At 33.9% G+C, this 26,561-nt stretch overlaps 1 pseudogene; it reads right to left on the bottom strand.

The window, feature by feature from the left end:
* Positions 1-6,603: 6,603 nt before the first annotated feature.
* On the bottom strand, positions 6,604-26,057 carry LOC143548288 (phytyl ester synthase 2, chloroplastic-like; annotated as a pseudogene).
* Positions 26,058-26,561: the final 504 nt, after the last annotated feature.

Raw genomic sequence — 26,561 nt, 5'->3', positions numbered from 1 at the left:
CACCACCACCGTCCATCACCACCACCACCCACCATCGGCAACAACCACCATCCACTACCACCACCCACCGTCCGCCACCACCATCATCCACCACCCACCGTCAGCGTCCACCACCACCACCCACCGCCCCGCCACCACCACCGTCCACCACCCGCCACCACCGTCCATCACCACCACCACCCACCGTCGGCCACCACCACCGACCACCATAACCGTCCATCACCACCACAGTCCGCCACCACCACCACCACCACCATCGTCCACCCACCACAACTGTCCATCACCACCGCCCACCGTTCGCTGCCTACCACAACCGTCTGCCACCAATCATCCACCACCACCCACTTCCACAGTTCATACACCACCACCAATTATTTTAGCAGTCTACAGACGTTAAATAAATTTTATCTACTATGATATGTATGATAGGTAACTAATCCAGCTTATGCAGACAGTTTATAAAACAAACAGTATTATATTTTCAAATTACAGACCTTCAGACCACATCTTCAGTTACAGACATGAAATCAGATGAAATTAGATTGCAGACGGTTTTATCTTCAAAAACAAACAACACCTTATTTGATGTATTCAGTCAATAGTTCAGAATATCATAAGTAATTATAAATTGCTAAACACAATGATCAGTTGTATTTAATTATTTATCTTACCCTTTGTATTTTAAGCATTTACTGAGATTAGCTCTGCTGCTTCTTGGATTCGATCGTCGAATCTATTCTATCTCTTGATCCTAATCATTTTTTCCTTATATTCTGACAGTACCTTTGTAATTTTGATCAATCATGTTTGTTATGCTATCAATTGCCTTTCTCAAATATTCTCAATCTTTTTCCTTTGAATTTTTGATCAATCCCTGTTGATATTCTATTAACAGAATTTCTTGAATATCTTGTGATTGAGCAGAAGCTCCTATCACGATTATACTATCCTTGTATCTTTTCCTATATCGTTATTCTTTCAACATGATATCTGTTTTGATTGTCGTAAAACTCCCTAGATTTAGATACTCGATTGTCTTTCTTGAGAGATCATGAATATAAGCATTCTTGGCTATTGACACGATCTGTATACTAATATTTTTTTAACTTAGGGAATTAAATACCCTTTCTCGGTGTACAAAATTTCTCGTTTCAACACGAGTTACAACTAATGTATAGAAGTTAACTAAGCTTCCTGACATTCTTTTGATATTTGTTGCTCTTGTCTTTGAATATTGCATATATTTCTGAGTTTTTTTTCCTGACACTATTGTCTTATCGTATATCAGTGTTGATTAGCTTTTCTTTTTGGGCAATTTTTTTTAAAGTGGCCCGTTTCTCCACATATGAAACATACTCCTAGTTTCTTCCTGCATTCTTCGATCGTGTGTCCTACTCTATTGCAGTATGCACACTTGTCTGTACCTTTTAATTGACATTTCCCGTCATGCTTTCTTCCACAAGTTTTACAGGCTGACTTGGGGGGTGTTTTCTTCTTTTTCTTTCATCTTAGAATCTCTTGTTTTCTTGATATCTTTTTCTTCTTTATTTTCTTCCTCTTGATTTCTTGTCATATTGTTTATCAAGTATCCGACTACTTCCATGGCCGACTCAATTGTTTGCGGCATATTAGTTCTTACCAAGTCTCTTATTTCTCTTGGTAACCCATATATATAGCAAGTAACTTTATTATATTCAGGGGTAACCAGATGTGGAACCAGTCGACAACATTCAAGGAATTTAGTATTATATTTCCTGAGATTTGTACCTATAACTTTATGATTTCATAATTGAGTTTGAATCTGATCCATCTTGTGAAGTGGACAGAATTTCTTTATAATAAGATCGTTGAATGCTTCCCAGCTTAGACTATACGTTGTCTATCGACCCTTATTTCGAATCAAGTTATTCCACCATTCCAGAGCTTCTCCCTTGAACATTTGTGAAGAATATTGGATAGCTTCTTCACTTGTACACTTTCTAATGAAGAAAACTGCTTCTTGTTCTTCTAGCCATCTTAAAGCAGCTATAGCATCCTTGTCTCCATAAAATTCCTTGGGTTTATAAGCTTGGAAATTTTTAAAGTTGCATCTTCTTTGAATCTTTAACTTGTTTCGAGGTTTGCCTCTTAAATTATTGTCAGATGCAGAGCTATCATAAGCTTCTTCCTTTCTTGAATAAACAGATTTACTTTGACTTTTCTTCTTACTTTTTGGTTGGCTTTGACTAGTAGAAATGTCCTTGATTGCCTCAAGAACTGGAGTCATATCTTCCTTGATCATCTTTTGGAATTCTTCTTTATATTGAGTGGGAATTTCCTTGTTTTCATTGTTAATGTTTTCCCCACTTCCAACTATCTTGGAAGGATTGTTTTGAGAGTTTGCACTTTCTTTTCTTGACATACTACAATAAAATTTTAAATATAAGTTCAATATTCGGGGAATTCAAACATATATTTTATTTATCATATTGTAGTTTATAAAGTGCACAACATTATTATAGTTACACTTATTTACAACTAATATGGTTCTTATTATCTATTTTTTCTAGCGGACAATCAATTTCTTGATCTTACCGTCCATTTTGGTGTTATCATTTGTTTCCTTTTCTTTTCCTTTTTCTTTTTCATTCTCTTCTTCCATCTCTATATTGTTGAGCATTGCTTCGGCTATTTTTGTAGCATCGACTCCATAGCATGTTGAATCATCTATGATGTTGTACATTCCTTTTGAGGAATTATAATCTGTGCTCCGATACTCATATCGAGTGTGATCAAAGTAAGGATCTTGATTTATTGGATAATTAAAATATTCCTGCCCCAAAGGATTTTCTTTCGGATCGGTCATTACTTCTTTCCCTTCGGCATTGTTGGTTTCTTGGATCTACTTGATCCTGCTCCATGCGTATTCTGATTTGAAATGATCTAAGCTAATGGGATGTAAGAATCGATGGAATATGAATCTTCCTCCATTGTTGTCTGATACAAGTCGTCTTTACAACATACAAGGATTGGGACTAAAGCTGTCCCTATACATCTTTATCTTCCGGAGGTTGAAATGATCCTTGGCTAGATTGACGTTCGGACATCTGTACGATGTTAGATTGGGAATAGGATTGTGTTCCTGTCGTATCCGTAACAGTTTATTCAATGATTGTATTTAGATACTTTCAATTAACTACCTATTCATTTTGAATCAATATCCATATAATAGGATTAAATCCTATCCGTATCATGCTTAATCATTCAATGATTATATCAGTTGATATTCTCAATTGAATATCAATGTTTTTTCAGCATAATCTTATTTCTGATCAAAGTCTAGGTATATAAATCGCTAACACTGATGGCCCTAATACCAACCTTGTTACACCCCAACTTAGGGCCTGGGCGTGACAACCGTTAGTTGGTATCTGTTTTGTAAATATATCAGAGTTGCGGGTTTGTTTTAGCAGAAGTCTTTAAAATAATATTCTTATATTGAAAACTCGGGATTTGGAATACCCGTTTGATAATATAATTACCTATCTTTTGAAAATATGGTTCTTTATAATATTCTTAATAAAATACCTGAATCATCAGATAACCTCTAATGACTATATTTCCAATCTTCTAATCTGTCTTGCTTGTCTACTCTTACCTTTTCTGTTTCCCTGAAATGAGGGGGGGGGGGGGAATACGTTAGCACACAGCCGGTGAATGACGCTGACTCAGTTGTGAAATCTTTTCAATACCATTGTGAAAACAACAATACTTCCTTTGTGACAACTCATTAGGCACCCAACTTAATCGGGATGAAATTACCCTAAGTACATGTACAATTAATCATATACACCATGGCCTTGGGTAAATCCGAGACACCATGTATGAATGGATCCAGACACATATATACTCTTAATCTGAGTATGCCCATTTCTTATTATTGTACCACAAAGTTTTAAGGATTCGTAAATCCTATGCAAACAGTCAGACTCTAAAAGAGTTGTAAAAGTTTAGGGCGTATTCACCTTTTATGATTGTAATCAGTTTCTGACACTGATTCCTGTTTATGATCAGTTTCGGTTACTGACCCCTGTCTGTAATCAGCATCTGTAACTGATTCCTATTTTTGATTCTGATTTCTGATTGATTGATTCATTGTTATCTAGGACCTATAGTATGAGAATAACATTTGTATGAATATCTTGATCAATGATCTAGCTTCAGACCCGTAGTATGTTTTGTATAGCTTAGCTTTAACCTTGACAAATCATTTGTTTGTATAAAACATTTGGACCTTTAGTACTTTTGTTTGTTTATCAGTTTTGTGGTAGGTTCTTCTTCTGGAAGAAATATCTATACCAGATTTCTTCTTTAAGAAGAAACATTACTTTAACTATAACCGTTGTGAATGAATATTTCTTAATCATAAATAAATATTATTTTAACTATATCCTTGTGTGTGAATGCTTAGGTTTCTTAAAGAAACAATATTTAACTATAACCTTTGCTTATGAAAATTTATATTATGCTTAACTGTGATCAAGGTTTGGGCTATACCCCCGACTATGGCCTAAGCCAATATATTAGTAATAAAATAATAACTTAACTGGAACCCCTACCTCACACGGGTATTCGGAGTTAGTTGTCTAAGACTAATCAAGCAGCAATTCTACTCTATATCGCGTTCTAGCACTTAGACTGGCAGAGACAAGACGTGAAAAGTGGTGTGTGATTGTTGTGAAAAGAATATGTCGTGAACCCTCCTATTTATAGCTGAGTTTCTGCTTCTTTGCGTCACGTGAAGGAAAAATAGTCCAGCCGTTCGCGCGGCGCGAACCGTCATAAAGTTGGCTTAGTCATCGGACGGTTTGCCACATGTCCATACATGTCATGCATGCAAATTAGGTTACTTCGCGTAGCGCGAAGAATCCTTAAGTTGTTACTTCGCGTAGCGCGAAACGTTTCAATGTCGGTTCTAGTATTTTTTCTTTTGTGTAGCGCGAAGAATTGAAGCCTGATCCGTTCGCGTAGCGCGAAGAATGGAAATTTATATTTCATTTTCAGTCCTTGTACTATCCAAAAATACTAAAGCGACGGCCCTTATGCGGCTCGCGGCGATGCGAGCGTGCGAAGTGCAAAGTGAGCCATCAAAACGCCACATTACGCTCATCGCCCCAGTCCGTGTCCGTGTATGTGTCCGTTTACGTGTCTGAGTCCGTGTGCGTCGGGTGCTTCGCTCCCTTCGTTAGGACTATGGAGAGTGGTTAGCCACATAAAAATATTACTATGGAAACTCTTTTCCTTATAAAGAGCATCCATTTCTTTCATCTTTCCTTGTGAGATGGAATTTATCTTTCTTATTTGTACCCAAGTGGAATGTTTCCACTTTCTTCAATCTTTCCATGTGAGATGGAATTTCTTACTTCCTTAACATAAGATGTTTTATTTTGTTCTTATCTCATTTTTCCCTTACTTGTCTTTGTGATTATTTTTGATCCATTATATTTCAACGTTGACATATTGAGCTCAAAATAATTATGGGATTTTTCCGGAATGTTACATATATTTTGCAAATGTAGTTGGTATATTTATTTAAAATATGATTTGAAGGGTTAGGTGTCCAAACCCTAATGGTTCCGAATTTAACAAAACCCTTAACGGGCCTAAACCAAAGCAAATAACAATGTTTAATGAATTGACTTGACAAAATCTTACTATACTATTAACGCAATACAAGGTTTTCACTTGACATTTAACTAGCATGTCCATATAGGCTTCCAACTCATCAATTTTCATTTATATAATTTTCACATGTTAATTTGAACATTAATTTTAAACATTAACTTCTAAGTTGAAGAAGTTTTCAAAATAAATTGTTATAATCATCATTTATTGAGTAATAAAGACAATTAATTGTTTTCATTTTTATTTTTTAAAACTTTGAGACTTTGCTATTTTATTTTTATTTTTTTTTGGATATTGGGATATTATATATGAACGTTTAGACTAGATGTATGGATGTTTGGATTGAAATAGTGTTTTAAGTCACGAGGTTTGAATTATATTGTTGCTTTATCAAACGTGCGGTTTAACAAAAATTATAATTATATCTAATTATTATATTCATATTTTTAGCATTCTTTATGTTGTCTACTTAAATGTTTTATAATTTCAATAAAAATAGTTTTTATAACACAAAAACTTATGTTACAACATCTACATGTTTACGCTTCATAGTTTACAACATATAACTTCAGTAGATAATGAAGTTTTAATATTATCTTTTTTGTTTCATGGTGTAAGTTAAAAATATGTAGTATAACATAGAATTATGTTCTAGATCGTTATTTTTCTCTCTTTGTTTCTGTGTGTTGGATTCTTTTAATTAAAACAACAATGTTATACCTTATAATAAGAATAATAATGCTAGATTGTCTGACGTTTACACTTCTTCAAAATGCATATAAACACACACACACACACACACTCTCTCTCACACACACACACATATATATATATATATATATATATAAAGTTTTATATATTTTCCGTTCGTATGTAACACGTGATTTAAACTAGTACAAAATAAACAAAAGCATTAAAAATAAAACAGTACGTAATGAATTAATTCGGGTGTGATTTAGTCAAATGGAAGGTTGCGACCTGAGAATCCAAATTATCACCATGAGTGGCTTGATACATCAACCGATCTATAATATTCTTGTAGGGATCCTCTTCTCTCTTCCTTAGCAGATAAGCAACGCATTTTTCAACCTCACACTTCACTTGTGAATACACTTCTTCTGCTTTCTCCTTGTCTCTCAATTCATGTTCCATCCCTAATAGCAATACAAATTATCCACTAAACTAAAAGTTATATATATGAAATATATACTGCTAATAAAATCTTAAACCTGGAAATATATCTATGGATATGGAAATATATCTATGGATAAGATAACATACAAAGTACAAGAGTGAGGAGGAATCTAATTTATTGATCTTAGCTTTGTATGGTGGAGATTAATTTAAAAATAAAAACGGATGAGAAGGGCATTAAGGGATAACCCACTCATGATGACTTTCTCTCTCACATGCAAGACACATGTCAACTCCCCCATAATTTTAAAACGTCAACAACTTTCCATACGACATTTAAAAAAAAAATTCCACCATAATAACAAGCGTTTTTTATCTTTAATATGAATATCATATTGTTGTATAAAAATTAAAAAAAAAGTTAGCGGGTTTTCTATATTATGTTATTTGGTTGTTCATTGTGTTTTAATTAGGTTTTTCTATGCATTGTGTTATAGAGTTTGGTTTACTTATCATCGTGTTTTAGTCATTGTGTAATACGTTCATTGTCTTTTATTCGGAATTGACATGTAGCATTCATTTAATTTGAGAAAAATAGTATTATGTTCAAGTCATGTGTAATATGTAGTTATTATTGTGTTTTATGTTTTGGTCACTATGTTATACGTATTCAAAATTGTTTCTACATTTAAGGTAATAGTGTTTTACGTTTCAGGTTATTGTGTAATATGTATTCATCATTGTGTTTTATGTATTAGATAATTTGTTGGCATTTTTATTATTATTACACAACGGTGTTATTAATATTTAAAAAAAAACACAATGATAAGTTGAAAGACACAACAATGGAAAAACACAATGACAAACAGAAAGACACAATTACGAAAGACGATACAATGGTAAGCAAAAAGACACAATGACGTAATTTTTGTTTTTAATTTTTGTGTAACAAAATCATACTCATATTAAAGACAAAAAAACGCTTGTTATTATGGTGATTTTTTTAAATATCATATGAAAAAGTTATAGACGTTTTAAAATAATAGGGAAATTAACATGTAACATAAATGTGAAGAGAGAAAATATGTATTTACTTTTATACCATTTTACCTTTAGTCTATACTTAACACCTGTCAATTAATTATGATTTTTCATATTTCTAAGTTGGGCTTTATAGAATAACTCAACTCATATAATTTATATGTTGTAAGAGCCAGCTAATTAAAATAACGTGAAGTTAATTATACAAAGATTCCTTTTGTTTAAACGCTTAGGATACGTTGGTTTCACATAATGGAATGGAATTTGCATAGGATTTGAAATCGGAAGGAATTGGATTCGCAATCTGAACATTACAATAGAAATTGAAATCCAATTTCATTCTTGATGTGTTCGTTTGACAAATGAATTGGAATTAAGATATTTTTTTTTAACGAGGATAACAGCGGAAACACATTAGTTTTTTTTTTTATTGCGTTATGATTTTTTTATTATTTTTTTGAACATTTTTAAGGGTTTTCTATTAAGATCAAAAACCACTCAAAAAATATTCAAAAATAATAAAAAAAAATCCATAACTCAAAATATAAATCAAAAACTAAAAAAGTAAAAAAACTAAAATGTTTTGTTCATTGTTCTCGTTAAAAAAAAAAAAAAACTCGAGAAAAGATACTAACAAATTCATTTGAAATCCTCCACATTTTGGAAGAATTTAGAATCCCTTTATTTAAAGGAATTTGAAAGAATTGAATTCAAATTTCAATTCCAATTCCTTGACAACCGAACACACAAAATAGAATTAAGATTCCAATTTTAACGTAACGAGCACGCCATGTCATGAGATTTTAATTCCAATTCCTTTGAATTCCTACGAATTCTGTGAAACTAACGCGCCCAGTTCTTTCTGTTTGTTTCAGTTGTAATCCCCTCTATTTAAAGGCTCGGTACTTGAATAAACTATACAAGATTTAGACAGAATGTTTAAAATCCAACAGATGGCAGAATTAGACATGCCATTGGACAAAAAACCAAAATTAATGTACATACCTTGTGTGTCAATCGGCTTTCCGAATAAATAATAGTACCTCCCTGGAACTTTTGGTAGCAGTCCCGGCACATGGATGCCTTGATTTGCGACCTCTCCTTCTGCATCGGTCCTATCATCACACGCCTTAATTCATGTTACTAAGATAAATAAAACCATACTACATGCACTACATACCTTAGCTTCACAAGTTGGTTTGTCAGTTCTTCTATGCAAGCCTTTAAGAAAGGAATCTTCATTTGATCATCATGATCAAATACCAACTATGAAGTAGGGGACAAACGAAAAGTTCAACGTTACACTCGAATCGAAATTTATAAGAAAGCAAGTAATTGGCAGTTATATATTTAATATCGCTGCTAAAAGACTATAACTCATGAGGTTTTAAGAACAAGACAGTGTTAGGCTCACTTGAGTAAAATCATCTCCGCCAACCACACCAAAAGGGACTATTTTGGCTCCAAATTTAGCAGCCATTCTAACAAACTCAGCTTGTTTAGGCCAAAATAACTTTTACTCCTCACCCTAAATAGATTACAATTAGACAACTTTTGAATGGTTACGTAACTTTAGAAGATCATATCTTGCAGAGATACTTGATGCTTGTGGCTTTCGGTGAATAATCAGGCTACCCATTTCAGGATCATGGATGTGGAAAGCAACAGGAAGTCAGGAAGATATCATTAAGTCTTACCTTTCTATGAAGAGCTTCGCGCACACCTCCTGGATACAACAGGACATGGGACTTCACTGAGAAGAGTTGGTGCATATTAGATGCTGAGACAGGAACTACACCGACAGCTTGGAGAAAATCATATGTAGGGGCTTTTACTTGTTTAAACTTCATAAACATCGGATGTGATAATGGCCTAACGTTTATATTTCGCTCAATTATTAAGTGACGGACCAATGGAATCGCATCTAGTCCTAGCATATTGTGGTTACCAACAAATAAAACGGGTCCCTCAGTAGGAATTCCATCAAGACCCCTCACGATCTTCTCATTTTCAAAAGTTGAGAGCAACACAGGAGAAGCAACCACATCTGTCCATCTTATACAAGAAAAACAAATAAGAATTTGCATGTTAGTTCTAGTAGTTGAGATAGAGCTTCATGTAGTTCAATTAAGTTACCTGGATAAGTCAACAACTTTTCTCCTTTCAAGAGGGCATGGTGGCACGACGATTGCACGATGATAAAAACCAGCATCCTCAATAACTGTTACCAAATCAACATCTTCTTCCTGTTACATGTGCATGGTATCATATGATTATAAATAGTATATTGTAGAACGATGAAGTTGTGTGACTGAAATCTTGAAGTCTAATCTATATAGGACGGCATGAATATGTTACATTCTCTGTATATAAAGCTTACCAGGAAGAGGGCATGACCGCAATCATTAAACATGCGCATTTGACATTTTGGTAGAATTTTACAGAGCTTTTGTCCTTCTACTAGACTTAGCAATACTCGATCCCTCCCACTGTAGAAATGAAGTACGTTACAACTACATTTTTACATTCCATGTATCAGATCAGGCACACAAAAAAACAAAGGAATAAGAACAAAGAGTACGTGTTTTGAAAACATTAATCACAAAAACCAATGGACGGGTACCTAATTGAATTCAAAACGCCAACCTAATTTCATGTCAAGAAACAATGATTACAAATGCACAATGGGTTGACTTGTTTGTTCTTATGAGGAAGGAAAAAACTGTGTTTGGTGTTATTCCAAGTTACTTTCTACGTGTACAAATCTGCATAAGCAAAATGGATTAAACTAGAAAGGTTCAAAGAGGTGGAACCTGAAGAGTATGAGTGTCTTAGCTGAAACACTACCAATGTGTGTGTTGGAGTACTCGTATGCAGATGCTACCATCTTTAACTTCCAAATAATTATCTCAACAGTTAACAAATCAGCCAACCCCTGAGAATATTAAAAATCAAATGCAGTGCCTACAGCTAGTTAATAATGGTATTTATTGAAGATAATTCTAACTCTTATATTACGCTCACGAACGCTAGTTTAAACGGCTATGAAGGATTCATGCGTGGGCTGTGGAATGACTTTTTAGCTAGACTATATCTTGGCACGATTTTATTGTGCTATTACAATTTCTGTTGTAATACTTAGTGTAATGTACTACTTTCTTTGTTGTAATACTTTGTTATTTAATTAAGAGATAATTGCTACTTGCGTCCGTGTGGTTTGGTTGCAAGAGCAGGTTGCGCCCTTCTAAAAATTTTGAACCGGTTGACTTCTTGTGGTTTTAGGGCGGGATCATTATGAGCCCCTCCATCTATTTTCCGTCAAAGATCCTCTGAAAAGACTTTTATGCCCTTTTATGTCAATCCAGTTGTGTCACAGTGGTATTCAAGCATGCATTTTGCATCCCTGTCATTCAACCCAGCTACATCTTCAACAACACCACCACCACAAACACACACATACACACACACCACCACCACTAGTCCACGAAGAACACCGTTTTCCGACCACAGAAAATTTTGAAAATGTGTTACTAAAGAATTCACACATAAACACACAATAATCGATGGTCGATGCTTTGATTTGGGGCTGGTGGTTTGGTTAGTTTGTGATATGGTTCTATTTGAGATGAACCGCGATCTCCAAGAAAAAGGTAAAGAATTGCAGAGAGGAAAGAAACAGAAACTTAGTATTTCAAATTGCATAATCTTCAAAACCCACAAATGAAAGTTTAAATACAAGAATCGAGAAGATGTGCAAATCTTCTAAAATTATAAAAAGTCAAGGAAATAAACTTAACCATAAATAAAGATTGCCTATTATAAAAAGTCTTCTCCTTCAATCACGTAACCAAATATTCTTTCCTTAATCAAGCAACTTAGCTGGCAATTTGACAACTCGTTTGGGCCTTGACTGCACGGGTTCATCAAGGAGCGGATTTTGCATGGGCGGGTCGGACCCTCGGACATGGGACGTATCAATAGCCTGCTCTTCAGAAACGGCATTGTCCTCAAGGCTAGTGGATTTCTCCACTTGCGCCTGTGATTGTAGGTCTGGTGGCAATGGAATAAAGTCTCGGTTACCTTCTCTGTAACAACCTCGAAATAGAGAAACATGGAATACTGGGTGGATACGGGCACCAACAGGAAGCTCTAAATGATACGTGACTTTACTGATTCGTTCAAGTATTTTGAAAGGGCCGTAGTAGTGGCGGGTTAGTTTCTCAATGCCCCTATTGGCGACAGATTTTTGCCAATATTGTTAAATTCGGAGCAAGACAAAATCACCCACATCAAACTCTTTGTCTTGGCGATGCTTGTTGGCTTGTTTAGTCATCCGTTGACGTGTTTTCTGGAGAGTCAATTTAAGGTGACCCAACACCCTATCATGTTCGACCAAGGTGTCATCAAGAGACATTGAATGAGAACCATGCATGTTATAGCTTGGTAAGGAAGGTGGTGGTCGACCGTAAAGCGCTTTGAAAGGCGTCATACCTATAGCGCTATGATGGGTGGCGTTATACCAAAACTCCGCAAGGTATAAATGGTTTGTCCAACAGCGAGGTTCATCACATGTAAAAAAACGTAAATAGCCTTCCAATGTTCTATTAACGACCTCCGCCTGGCCATCCGTTTGTGGATGGTAGGCACTTGAGTGTAAGAGTGTGGTACCCATGGAATGAAACAATTCTGTCCAAAACTTGCTAAGGAAAATTGGATCTCTATCCAAAAGGATTGATTTAGGAAGGCCATCGAGCTTATAAACTTGATCAAGGAAGATTTTTGCTAATGAGTGGGTTGTGTAATATGATGGTAAAACTATAAAATGAGCAAACTTGGACAAGCGATCAACGATGACCCAAATGGCTATTTTTCCATTAGATGGGGGTAAATTGGTGATAAAATCCATTGATATCTCTTCCCAAACTTGATTCGGAATTAGTAAGGGCTGAAGTAGGCCATATGGTTTTTGTGTGGAGTACTTAGTTTGTTGGCACACGATGCAATCTTTAAGTGACTTCTGGCCTAAGATTAGACCATGCAAATGACGCATTAATTCTCTTTATAGTGCATGTGATTCCAGAATGACCCCCTAAGGTACTAGAATGAAACATTTGCAACAACTTCATGCGTAAAGATGGGAGGTTAGGTATAAGAAGCTTATCATTTTGGTAAACCAACCCATCGTACACCCTTAACGATGAATTCTGCTCGGGACAATCAGATATGCGCCTTATGAAATTACGGCCCTCTTCATTTGAAGTATAGTGGTCTCTCATTTCATGCAACCAAGGAAAATATGGAACAGAAAATATGAGAAATTGTGGCTCTTCGATCCGACTCAAGGCATCGGTCCCCTTATTTTCTTTCCAGGGTTTATTGTAAACCTCATAACCAAGGAGTTTGCTAGCCCATTTGTGGTGTTCCAGTGTGTCAGTAACTTGTGTTAAAAGGTGGCGGAGACTGTGATGATCCGTAAAAACATGGAACCGCCAATCCAATAAGTAGTGTCTGCATCGCTTGATTGCTTCCGTAATAGCGAACAACTCACGAATATAGGTTGAGGCAGCCTTCATTTTGGAATTCAGCTTTTTACTAAAGAAGGCTATGGGTTTATCCTGCTGGGATAAAACGGCTCCAACTCCTTAGTCCGAAGCATCTTAGTAACATCAAAAACCAAGAAAAAATTAGGTAAGGTTAAGATAGGAAGCGAAGTCATGGCTTTTTTCAGTTTTTCAATTGCTTGTTGGGCCTCATCAGTCCATACAAACTTCCGATTGGCTTGTAGCAAATCCGTAAGGGGGCTAGCAAGGTGTGCATAATGTTTCATGAACCATCGGTAGTACCCGGTGAGCCCCAAAAATCCACGTAGGGCTGTTGTGATAGCGGTCGAGGCCACTTTTGGATAGCCGAAAACTTTTCCGGATCCGTAGAAACGCCCGCTTTTGAAATTATGTGTCCAAGATAAGCAACATCTATGACTCAAAACACAGATTTAGATAATTTGGCATAAAATTGGCGTGCAGAGAGGGTTTGAAAAACCTGTTTAAGATGTTCAATATGTTGCAACGGAGACTTACTATAGAGCAATATATCATCAAAAAAATACCAAAACAAATCGTCGTAAATCATGACGAAAAATATCATTCATGGCCGCTTGAAAAGTGGATGGTGCATTCGATAACCCGAATGGCATAACGAGAAACTCGTAGTGTCCGTCGGTCGTGCGGAAAGACATCTTATGGATATCATCTAGAGCTACTCTAATCTGGTGATACCCGGATCTCAGGTCCAATTTAGAAAAATTCTGAGCGCCGTGGAGTTCATCAAGTAACTCATCCACGGTTGGTATTGGAAAATGATTGCGGACGGTAAAGGCATTAGAGCTCTACAGTCAACACAAAAATGCCAAGTGCCATCTTTTTTTTCGAACTAGTTAAACAGGAGATGAATATAGGCATGTACTCGGTTTTATCACCCTATCGGTAAGCATTTCCTTAATGAGTGTAAACATGATTTCTTTCTGGTAATGGGGATATCAGTATGGGCGTACATTAATGGGTTGCAAATGAATATGGTGGTCTTGTTGGCGAGGTGGGGGTAAGGTGGATGGTTTTTGGAAGATGTGGGAATAGGTATGTAATAGTTGTTGAATCTGTGGATTGGGGTGGCTGGGCATGACACCCACTTCAGAAGAAGGTCGGTGATTAAATATTAGGGTGTGCATGGATGCAATGGCATCTTTTTTGATAAGGTGTTGTATAGTACCAGAAGTAGCAGCACATGATAATGGTTCACTCATAAGTGTGATTATTTGACGTTGGTGATCGAAAGTAGTAGACGGAACTGAGAAGTCGGTTGTAATTTGACCCAACGAACTAAGCCATGCGACTCCAAGAACAATATCGACACCTTCAGTGGGAAGCACAAACAATGGAATTTGAAATGGGCATTTAGCTAGCAGGATGGTAACCTGGGGGCAAAATCCTTTGCAATGAATCAATTCTCCGTTACTGACCATTACTGTGAAGGAAGTGACCAGATTGATATGCAAATTAAGAAACGCTGCCACGCGGGGTTGGACTATGTTGTGTGCACTGCCCGAATCTATAAAGATTGTTACCGGATGGCCCGCTATGAAACCTGTAACCCGTAATGCTTTCTGAGATGCCAACCCAAGTAGAGCAGCAGGTGACAAGGAAAGGAATTGGTTGCTATTCATAGAGTCCGAATGCAAATTAGCTGGTTGCTTGACTTGTGAAGGTGGATTCTCCCCTAGATCAATTAGTGGCGGTGGTTGGTAAGGTTCGTCGTTGTCGATTATGAGATGAAATTGAGGAGGGTTGCATTTATGGCCGGGATGATACTTCTCTGGGCAGTGAAAACATAACCCAGCGGCTTTTTGTTGTTGAATAGCCTCATGAGATAGCTGGTTGAGAGGCAAGGTTGTGTTCGTGACTTTGGGTGTCGGTAATAATGGTGTGGAGGTGTTTGAGTTGAATGGTTTAGGAGTTTTGGTGGAGGGAATTGGTGATAAGGAAACAGTAGGAGAGGTACGAAAAGGAGGATTTGGTTTAGTATAAAAACGGTTGTCGTTGAGCTTATCCTCAAGTAATTTGGCTATTCCAACAGCAAGGGCAGGAGAGGTAGGTTTTAAGATGGCCATTTCTTTTTGAATATCCTTGCAGAAGCCATACAAAAAACAATTAAGCAATGCTTCTGGTGGTAGGCCAATGACACAATTACTTAGCCGTTCAAATTCGGTGACATAAGCAGTGACTATCAAGATTTGGCGAAGCTTGAAAAGATCAGTCTGATGGTTGTCATAAGAAGATGGACCGAAGCGGATTTCGAGCAAGTGGGTGAAGGCTTCCCATGTGGTCAACAATCCGTTATTGTGTAGGTACTTATACCAACTTAATGCATCACCGGTTAAGCTACATAGGACCATAGTAAGGCGATCTTGTGGTGGAATTTTAAAAAAGATGAAATATTGGTCTGCTTCAAAAAGCCAATCCAATGGGTATGAACCGTCAAAAGTGGCCAAGATAATTTTGGGTGGACGGATATCGTATTGGTGTGGTGGTGTTTCGGGTGGCTTTAGAGTGAAGGACGGTGAAGGCTGGTTTGGCGGTTACGATTAGCTTGGTGTGTTAAGCAAATTGGGCCATGAGGTTATCAAGTTTGGCTTATTGTTCCTGGGAATTGGTGGTGAGGGTGGTGGCTAAGGTAACCATTGCTTCTTCCAAAGACTCAATAACGAGGGTATCTTTCTTTGGAGCATGATTGAACGAATGAAAGCACCAATGATACGGTTCTATTCGAGACGAACCGCGATCTCCAAGAAAAAGGTAAAGAATTGCAGAGAGGAAAGAAACAGAAACTTAGTATTTCAAATTGCATGATCTTCTAAACCCACAAACGAAAGTTTAAATACAAGAATCAAGAAGATGTGCAAATCTTCTAAAATTATAAAAAGTCAAGGAAATAAACTTAACCACAAATAAAGATTGCCTATTATAAAAAGTCTTCTCCTTCAATCACGTAACCAAATATTCTTTCCTTAATCAAGCAACTTAGCTGGCAATTTGATAACTCGTTTGGGCCTTGACTGCACGGGTTCTTTGATGAGCGGATTTTGCATGGGCAGGTCGGACCCTCGAACATGGGACGTATCAGTTTGACTGTGGCTGTCATTTTTCTTGTACTCACAATCTTGGTACTTAAATCTTTTCAAATTCAGTTTGACTAAAGACAGTTTAGATCAAAGCTCATTTGGGTCGATTGAAGGTTGTTTAATTCGATTGTTTGGGTTGATTAAAGGTTACAGTGATGGTAGTGGAGAGTGTTTGTGTCGGTCGCGATGGAGATAATTGAGGGGCTTTGCAGCGGCAACGGTGTTTGGGGCGATGGTGGTGGTGATGATTGATGAAGGACATGGTGAAGACGAAGAGGGCGATGATGGTGGATATGAAGGTAGTGGTGGTCGGCAATAGCGGAGATGAGGGGGTGGTGGTGGCTCGCAATGATGGAGATGAAAGTGGTGGTAGAGGTTAGTGGTGGTGAAGACGAAGAGAGAAAGGGCATGCCCCAATTTAGACGAAATGTTGATGGAGGAATGCATATGATTCTGCCCAAAACCACAAGGACTTAACCTGTTCAAATTTTTCAGGAGGGATGCAACCTGCTCCCGCCATTAACCACATGGGCACAAATTTGAAATCTCTCTTTAATTAGATGCTCACCGATACGTAGGAGAACCATGCTGCAACATCCTCCGAGAAATTTTTGACTTTTTGTTGGAAAGTAAGTCCTTTATCTGTAGCAGCCATTATCATTCTTGAAGGCACACCTGCACATATAGTGCAAACTACTAATGCTATTTATATATGTATACTATACTCTTCTAGAATGAAGACTATTGAAGCCTTCACCAATCCTACATTGTTATTTTAAGAAAAGAGTAACATTATTACATAACCTGTCATTATGCTCCGCAGATAAGGAAGACTATGAAGAAGCTGATTGGGTATAGCTTTCAAAATGGGTATCAAAGGCCGCAATTGAGACTTGTCGAAACTTGTAACTTTATGAAGCAAATTGATAAATATGATATGATTATCAACAAATTTCACCAACATGTATAAGCCATAATCATAAAAAAAGAAATAGAACATAAACAATCTTTTTACCTGGATTAGCCAAAACTAAAACAAGATCAATTTTTTGGGTGCGGGCAGCAACAGCCAGTGCAAGGCACGCACCCATGGATTCACCAACTATATATATGGGTCTGCTAGGTAACTGGCTACTTTCAGATCTAACTGTTCTTTCGACCAGCTTCACAAGATCTACTCCAAAAGAGGGGCAAAGAGAAATTATTTAACATATTGTCTCAACTAGAATATATATCTTATATATAGAGAAGATTATAAAATAGACATGCTTTACAAAAATTTATTTAAAATAGGAAAAATCAATAGAATTACAACACATAACCTCCTGGGCATCACTAGCAACAAAGGAGGTCTGACATGTTTTTCATTGAAACATAACCAATAAAATCCGCTCATGGAGCCGGGTAGAGAAGGTTGAGGTAAGGGCAAGCATGAACCCTCAATCATATAATATAGAGAGACGGTCCTCAACGAGATCCTTGCTAAAAAAATTTTTATTTTCACAATATAAAATTGCAAGTATCATAAATTATATATTAGTAGTAGAAGTGAACAGAAAAATGGCTATAAACAAACCACGAACCACCTAGAGAGTAAACAACATTGACACCTATGAAAAAAAACACACAAAAGAGTAGGACAACCCGAAACTCAAGCTAGCACTTTGTATGTAGTAATGACAGACAGAATGGATTGCATCATTGTGAGGGAATGAAAAATGAGTGTTTGGTTTGTAAATTGAATGGAATCAACGATTACACAAGGAATCTCATTTAATCAAAATTTAACGGATCTTTTGAAGGCCGTAAAACATATTTTTTTCATGTGTTAATGGGCGTTCTTGTAATCGTGACAACAACTCAAATGAATCACCCTTAATGTTACAATCGTGTTATAGATGATTATTGTAATATTGAGAATTACTTTCAAAATTAGTACGATGATAGAGGTTACTATTTAGATTGAAAATATGATAGCGATTAATTAAAAGTTGAGTGGAACTAATAGTTACGTGAATGTGCAAAAGTTAATTTTACTCCTTATGAAGTTTTTATAACTTAAAAGTGAATGCATTACGTATTCCACTATGTAAATAAAAACCTGTAAAAGTTTTAAAATAAAAAATTCTTACAACACCCTTTCAAAATACTTTATATTGTTAGGATAGATATATTACCAAATTTAAATTTTAAAGCATTCACAATAGAAATCATATAATTTAACAAAAATCCATATTTATCTTTATAATTTGTTCTATTTTCTTTGAAACACCCGCATCTGATTCTCTAACGAGCACACACACACTAGCTTTTATCCCCGTATTATAGGGGTTATTCACATTATTAGTTTCTAATATTTATATATTTTTTTGGATTTTAATTTTGTTAATCATAAGGAAGTTAATAATATAATTATGCTTTGATGATAAAAAAGTTCCACAAATACATGAGATGTTATAACTCGGTTTAAAAGCTATCTGGGTTTGGTAAAACCCATGAACCGCTTATTTTTTACTATAGAATTGTTTTTAATTATAAATAATATCTTTTTAAAAAAAATCAAATATTAATTTTTAGTATATCCATATTTTAAGGATTTTCATATTAAATATTTGGTAAGATTAATTTTTATTTTAATGAGATGTTATAGCCCATTTAAAACCTATCTGGGTTTGGTGAGACACGCCTGTAGTCAAATGCATGAAAAATCTCCATTTACAAATAAAGCAATTTGGTGGCTTGAGAGAAGGTGAGGAGCAACTAAAGAGCTTTTAAAGGTTTCGTGTGTGTGTGTGTGTGTACGATATTTTATCCCCCATATTACGAAGGTAGTTTTACATTATTTGTTTTTAATATTTAATTATTTATATATGTATATTTGGATTTTAATTTTATTTATTGTAAGAAAGTTAATAATTAATATACTTGAGGTTTGATGATTAAATTGTTTCACAAATAAATGATATGTTGTAATCCGGTTTAAAAGTTATCAGGGTTTGGTGATACCCATTACCCGTTTATTTTCTTTATTATAAAATTGTTTCTTAATTATAAATAATATCTTTTTTTAAATAAAATAGGATATTAATTTTTAGTATATCCCTGTTTTATAGGATTTTCGTATCAAATATTTTATGAGATTAATTTTTAATATAATAAGATGTTATAACCCATTTAAGAGATATCTGGGTTTAGTGAGACCTTTACCCGTGAATTCGGGTCAAGTATGCGAGAAACGTTCATTTACAAATAAAGCAGTATGATGGCTTGAGAAAATGTTTGTTTAATATTTTTTGTTTTTTAATGTTTATTTTTTGGATTTTAATTTTGTTTATTGTAAGAAATTTAATAGTATACTTAAGGTTTGATGATGAAATGTTTTCATAAATAAATGATACGTTATAACCCGTTTAAAAGCTATCTGGATTTGGTGACCTATGGCCCGCTTATGTTTTTTTACTATAAAATTGTTTATTAATTATAAAGAATATATTTATCTTTTTAAATTGGATATTAAATTTTAGTGTATCCTTATTTTATAGGATTTTCATATCAAAAAATTTTAGAATTTTCATATCAAATAATTTTCATATCCATTTAATAAGCGGGCCATGGGTCACCAAATCCAGATAGCTTTTAAACGGGTTATATATACATGTATATACTTATGTATATGCATATACATGTATATATATGTATATACATATGTACATATATATATATACATATGTATATATCTATAATATATATAAATGAAACTCCTAAAATATTACGTGTCGCAATGTGGTCGCTCCCTCCTTTTATGGAAGCCACCAGATTGTTTGTTTTTTAAATGGAGGCCTCTCATTGATTTAACCCAAATTCATGAATATGGGTCTTACCAAAATTAGATAGCTCTTAAACGGGTTATAACATCTCATAAAATTAAAAGTTGATCTTACCAACTATTTGATAAGAAAATCCTATAAAATAGGGATATAGTAAAATTTAATATCCAATTTAAAAAGAAAAAGACATTATTTATAATTAATAAACAATTTTATAGTAAAAAACATAAGCGAATCATGGGTCACCAAATCCAGATAGCTTTTAAACGGGTTATAACATATCATTTATTTATGAAACCTTTTCACATCAAACCCTAAGTATATATTATTAACTTTTTTACAATAAAAAAATTAAAATCCAAAAAATAAATATTAAAAAAAGAAAAATGTAAAACAACTATTCTCTCAAGCCATCAGATTGCTTTATTTGTAAATAAAGGCTTCTCAAGCATTTGACCCGAATTCACGTGTAAAGGTCTCACCAAACTCAGATAGCTCTTAAACGGGTTATAACATCCAATTATATTAAAAATTAATCTCATCAAATATTTGATATGAAAATTCTATAAAATAGGGATATACTAAAAATTAATATCTTATTTTATTTAAAAAATGATATTATTTATAATTAAGATACAATTTTATAGTAAAGAAAATAAACGGGTAATGGGTATCCCAAACCCAGATATCTTTTAAACTGAATTATAACATATCATTTATTTGTGAAACCAGTTTATCCTCAAACCTCAAGTATATTAATTATTATTTTTCTTACAATAAATAAAATTAAAATCCAAATATATATATATATAAATATTAAAAACGAATAATTTAAAACAACCCCTGTAATACGGGGGATAACTTTTTGATCATGATCATGATCATGTGAAAACTTTTTTAAAATTGAGAACTATGAGAATCATTCTGAACAAGAAAAAACCCAAAAATAAAAAAAAATTATAAAACAAAAGTAAAACACAAAAATAAAAAAAGTAAAAAACCAAAATTCTTATTTATCATCCCGGTTTGAAAAAAAAAAACAGAAAAAAAATTCTCGGGTTAGTTAAAATTATACATATACTTGATTTTATCCCCCGTATTACGGGGGTTGTTTTTAATTATTCGTTTTTAATATTTATATATGTATATTTGGATTTTAATTTTATTTATTGTAAGAAAGTTAATAATTAATACACTTGAAGTTTGATGATGAAATGGTTTAACAAATAAATGATATATTATAATCCGGTTTAAAAATTATCTGGGTTTGGTGATACCCATTACCCGGTTATTTTCTTTATTATAAAATTGTTTCTTAATTATAAATAATATATATGTATATATTTAAATAAAATAGGATATTAATTTTTAATTGTTTATTAATTATAAATAATATCGTTTTCTTTTTAAATTGGATATTAAATTTTAGTATATCCTTATTTTATAGGATTTTCATATCAAATAATTGGTAAGATTAATTTTTAATTTAATGAGATGTTATAACCCGTTTAAAAGCTATCTGGTTTTGGTAAGACCCATACCCATGAATTTGGGTTAAATCAATGAGAGGCCTCCATTTAAAAAATAAACAATCTGGTGGCTTCCATAAAAGGGGGAGTGACCACATCACGACACGTGATGTGTGAGTGAAATAATGTGTGTTAAGTAAGTTATATCGTGTATTTTATATGTTTATATGTCTTGGACACAATTACTTTGAGTAGTTTTAAGTTTACAGGTGAGTGGAGCTTACAGGGGCTTAAAGGAGCTAAATTGGAACATATGATATGGAATGTAAATGAATATTTTATTGCTTGGAATGATATAGAATTTGAAGAAGAAGACGTGGCCGAAAACGGTGCGTAAAACAGAGCTATAACGAAGAAGTTATGGGCAAAAGAGTGCTGGGGGGCTGTCACCGTAAAGCAGAGTCAGATGACCGTAGGCTACGGTCTCACCGTAGCTTACGGTGGGGAGACCGTAGGCTACGGTGGCCTGGGCGGAAAAACGCGATTTTTAGGTTTTTGTTGACTATTTTAAGCCCGGTTCAACACTAGGACGGCTATGCTTCATACCCTAACATATTTGGGCGCTTTTGGGGCCATTCTCCACCATTCTAACACATCTCAATCATCATAATCCTCCATGCCATCATCCATTCAAGAATCAAATAAGCCATTCAAGATGCAAATGCTAGGCTAATCCACTCCCAACCATCTCCGGGTGTAGGGTTAAGTTGTTTATTAGATTGTTGGTGCTTTAAACCTAACTTTTGGATTTTGTTTTTGTGCTTAAAAGTATTTTTGGGTAAGCAATGAGATTTGCAGTTTATTAGTTATTGAATTTGTTCATCAACAATTAGGATTGAGTTCTTAGTGTCATTGGCCTAGTATCCTTAACCATAATACTGAGTGATTCATCATTGTCTAAGATTAACAATCAAGTAGATTATTGTTTAGCCGTATCAATCAATTGGATTAATTTCTAACGATCAAAATAGTCAAACATTTAGCCTATTGGTTTATTGCTTCAAACAAAGGTTATAAATTCAATATGTTTAATCATCAATCTAATTTACTTCAAAACCTGAAACCTGAAGATTGGTTACCCTTTTCATAATTGTTTATAAAAACAATTTAATAGTCGTTTCTTTTAAACTAATCTTTTAAACCGCTTGACATCATTTGTCTGCCTAGTATAATTAGTTATTAAGAATTGAACTTGATTAACACTTTCCACTGATTCCCTGTGAAATCGACACCTTACTTGCCCTTGCTAGTGAAGGTAATTTATAAATGCTTTTGATTAACCTTTCAACATCGATCAACACGTAGGATTTTAGGGGTTTCGTTTATATATAACTAGATTTTATCCCCCGTATTACGGGGGTTGTTTTACATTATTTGTTTTTAATATTTATATATGTATATTTGGATTTTAATTTTATTTATTGTAAGAAAGTTAATAATTAATATACTTGAGGTTTGATGATAAAATAGTTTCACAAATAAATGATATGTTATAATCCGGTTTAAAAGCTATCTGAGTTTGGTGATACCCATTACCCATTTATTTTCTTTATTATAAAATTTTTTTTAATTATAAATAATAACTTTTTTTAAATAAAATAGGATATTAATATTTAATATATTCCTATTTTGTAGAATTTTCATATCAAATATTTTATGAGATTAATTTTTAATATAATGAGATGTTATAACCCGTTTAAGAGCTATCTGGGGTTGTTGAGACCTTTACCCGTGATTTCGGATCAAATACGTGAGAAACCTTCATTTACAAATAAAGCAATCTGATGGCTTAAGAGAATGGTTGTTTTACATTTTTCGTTTTTTAATATTTATTTTTTTGGATTTTAATTTTCTTTATTGTAAGAAAGTTAATAATATACTTAGGGTTTGATGATGAAATGGTTTCATAAATAAATGATATATTTATAACCCGTTTAAAAGCTATCTGGATTTATTGACCCATGACCCGCTTATGTTTTTTGCTATAAAATTGTTTATTAATTATAAATAATATGTTTATTAATTATAAATAATATCTTTTTCTTTTTAAATTGGATATTAAATTTTAGTATATCCCTATTTTATAGGATTTTTCATATCAAATAATTGGTAAGATTAATTTTTAATTTAATGAGATATTATAACCTGTTTAAAATCTATTTGGTTTTATTAAGACCCATATCCATTAACTTGGGTTAAATCAATGAGAGGTCTCCATTTAAAAATTAAGCAATCTGGTGGCTTCCATAAAAGGGGGGAGCGACCATATCGCGACATGTAGGATTTTAGGGGTTTCGTTTATATATAATATAGATGTATAATATGTATATATATGTACACATGTTTTTTTATACACATATGTATAATTTAAGGTAAATGATAATGCATATATGTGTACATTACGTAACTAGAGATTAAATGAAATTATACATATCTGTATAGGTATAATACGCATCAATTATTTTTTGGTGTTTTTTATGAAACTGAAATAAAATATAAGAATTTTGGTTTTTTTTAATTTTTAAAATTTTTGTTATTTTTTTGTTTTATAATTTTTTAAATATATTTTTAGAGGTTTTTAAATGGCTCAAAATAGTTTTCAAAGTTCTCAATTTTCTAAGGGTTATTTTAGGATCCTTGCTATATATATATATATATATATATATATATATATATATATATATATGTGATAACTTTATTTACTCGCAGCCACTAAAAATATATGAAATATGAGGTGAATAGTGAACCCGGCTCAAATACGGGCGCTTAATTACTTTAATTTTCCTATAATTTGTGGTATGAGGTATTTCACATACTCTAAAATATATAGCAGAGATTAATAGTAATTCTTTATATACAGAGGATATTTGTTTATATATCATTTTATATAATTATATGAGTGTGTAGGAAAAAGAAAAATAAAATAAGTATGTTTTCTTAAGATGTATTTATAATATGAACCAATTTAGAGAAAAAAAATCGTGTTTTTAGTTAAAATATGTAGATAGAGACGAAAAACGGGATGGATGTGACTGCTCTAATGTATGAGTGAATTAAACAAAATCTCATATATTGCATACTTTGGAGTTGAGGATTGGGATAGAGCCGTAGAGACTCCGTGAGTGTTTTTATATGGGCTCTATTTGAGGACTTGGAGCTTTCTTGACGGTACTGACAGCATTCGCAACCGATCCCTTATCTCCATCTTTATAATTACATTAAAAAAACTATATTTTTTTGTTTTGTTTAATTAAATAATAATTTTTTGTACTTTAATCATTACAGTTTTCTCTTTTCACCCTATAATTTACAAAAAAATACTAACTCTTTCGTAAATTTACAAAAATCACTATCTTTTCTCTCTCCACCCTGTAATTTGCACTCACAATCACTCAAAACTTTACCCTATAATTTACAAACTCCTATCACAAAATTTTAAGGACTGGATGAGAATGCTCTGATTTCAATATTGTATATTTGTATAAATATATAGGGAAGAGAAAGTGACCTGCAAAAGATGTTCGGTCTGTTGTAGGAATATGAAGGCACCATATGTCAAAAATCCTTCAAATTAACAAGCAAAAGGGAATCATAAATCACCAAGAAATCCCGATAAAATTCATTACTTTCTTAAAACAAAGGTTAGAAATACACCAGTCAATCGCTACGCCCGAAAAATAAAAACTGAGGGTGCAAAAGAATGGTTATATGTGATAGTATTTTCATTGAAGGCCAAGAAAACAAGTGCAAAAAACACAAATCCAAAAGAAAAGTGCTTACTGTCCTAGCCTTTCATAATGCATCATGAGTGCATGCCCATTACCATCGATTCCTGGAGAAAAAAAAATTACATTTCATCGTATTCTTTTGGAAAACATTTGCGCTGACCGAGTCGAAGGGAAAACATATAACATTTATCAGTTGTGGAAAAAGTAACAGACCAGGTAAAGTAAGTAGGAGAGGGGAATTGTTGAGGCGGGATCCACATTCCAACGGCGAAAACCATCTTGGAGGTCCGCCATCTGATTTGGTTAACAAATATATTGATTGTTGGAAGTAGTCGCGTAAGCGCGCGCCTCTAATTTGTTGGTGTCTGGATACACTGTAAGCTGCTTTAATGTGGGCAATGGGGTTTTTTGGAGCAGATGTGGCAGGCAAGAGATAGGGAGGTGGTGGACGTGTGTACATGATGAACGATTTTTATTTCAATATAAGAATTAAGAAGGTAGTGTGGAAATATAAATAGTAATGCTTGGTTAGATTTTGATGTTGGCAATGAGTAAGTCCAAACAAATTGATTGAACGAATCAATGAAATGACATATCTTCAGATAGTCTTTTTACACGGATCTGTTCTATACCATAATAGTTAGCAACCATTCAATCAAGAATGCAGATTTGGAAATCAATTAATAGTTAGGATTAGATTTGATCGTTGTACCAAAAGTTTAAAACATTAAGATATTTTGGAATCAGTGGATTGTCTAGCATATTCTGTGCAATCAGTTCCGTTGCCTTCTACTTCGATGTAAACAATACTCTTTAACGAATAAAATTAAACAGAACTGAAATCTCTAACATATTTAATTATACAATCACAAAGTTCATGAAAAGTTTTACGACTTTATTGATATAGAATATAGTTCATCATTTAGATATAAGGTATGAGCATATGACATGTAACTTATCAAAT

This window comes from Bidens hawaiensis, unplaced genomic scaffold (genome assembly GCF_021521415.1).
Source record: "Bidens hawaiensis isolate Kalapana, Puna unplaced genomic scaffold, B.hawaiensis_p1.1 tig00000935_1, whole genome shotgun sequence".
NCBI lineage: Eukaryota > Viridiplantae > Streptophyta > Magnoliopsida > Asterales > Asteraceae > Bidens > Bidens hawaiensis.
This window is presented reverse-complemented; position numbering and strand designations above follow the sequence as displayed.